Source organism: Hylobates moloch, unplaced genomic scaffold (assembly GCF_009828535.3).
Source record: "Hylobates moloch isolate HMO894 unplaced genomic scaffold, HMol_V3 SCAFFOLD_17968, whole genome shotgun sequence".
NCBI lineage: Eukaryota > Metazoa > Chordata > Mammalia > Primates > Hylobatidae > Hylobates > Hylobates moloch.
Window position 1 is genome coordinate 1 of NW_026670243.1, and position 1,032 is coordinate 1,032.

General features: G+C 67.3%; 1 pseudogene; it reads left to right on the forward strand.

Annotated features, from left to right (window-relative positions):
- Positions 1–413: 413 nt before the first annotated feature.
- On the forward strand, positions 414–1,025 carry LOC116465998 (double homeobox protein 4C-like; annotated as a pseudogene).
- Positions 1,026–1,032: the final 7 nt, after the last annotated feature.

Below are 1,032 nucleotides of genomic sequence, written 5' to 3' on the forward strand. Positions count from 1 at the left end.
GAAGACGCGTGGGAGCACAGGGAGCGGCTTCCAGTACTGGCGGGATTCCTGCAGAGGTCCGGAGAGCCAGCCCCCGACCGAAACCAATGCCCCACACGCCTTCCCCCTCTCCCCCTTCTGCTTCGTCTCTCTGGCCTCCGGCCCCACCAACCCCACAAACCACCCCACCACCCCCCAGGCCTCAGTGCCCTGGGGCCCCTCAGAGGGTGAGGGCGGACTGTCCCAGGGCTCAGTGGCAGGGAAGAAGGGGTGGAGCCTGCCTGCCTTTGGGTCCTCATAAGAGTCGCTAGCTGTCTGCGCCGGCCTCCCGGCTGGACCTGAACGCAATGCACAGTCCGGCTGGGGAGCAGGGGAGCCCTCCGGCCTCTCTCTGCCCGGGTCCGTCCGTGAAATTCTGGCTGGGGCTCCCCGCGATGGCTCTCACGACACCTTTGGACAGCACCCTCCCCGTGGAAGCCCGAGGACGAGGACGGCGCAGGAGACTCGCCTGGACCCCGAGCCAAAGCGAGGTCCTGCGAGCCTGCTTTGAGCGGAACCCGTACCCGGGCATCGCCACCAGAGAACGGCTGACCCAGGCCATCGGCGTTCCGGAGCCCAGGGTCCAGATGTGGTATTAGAATGAGAGGTAACGCCTGCTGAGGCAGCACCAGCGGGAATCTCGGCCTTGGCCGGGGAGACGCGGCCCGCAAGAAGGCAGGCGAAAGCGGACCCCCGTCACCCCAGCCTAGACCGCCCTGGTGATCGGAGCCTTTGAGAAGGATCGCTTTCCTGGCATCGCCACCAGGGAAGGACTGGCCAGAGAGACGGGCCTCCCGGAGTGCAGGATTCACATCTGGTTTCAGAACCGAAGGGCCAGGCACCCGGTACAGGGTGGCAGGGAGCCGGCACACACAGGCGGCCTGTGCAACGGGGCTCCCGGCGGGTGTCACCCTGCTCCCTGGTCGGTTGCCCCGGCAGGTGGGGATTTCGCCTACGCCGCCCTGGCTCCCCCAGAATGGGCGCTCTCCCATCCTCAGATGCCTCGGTGGCCTC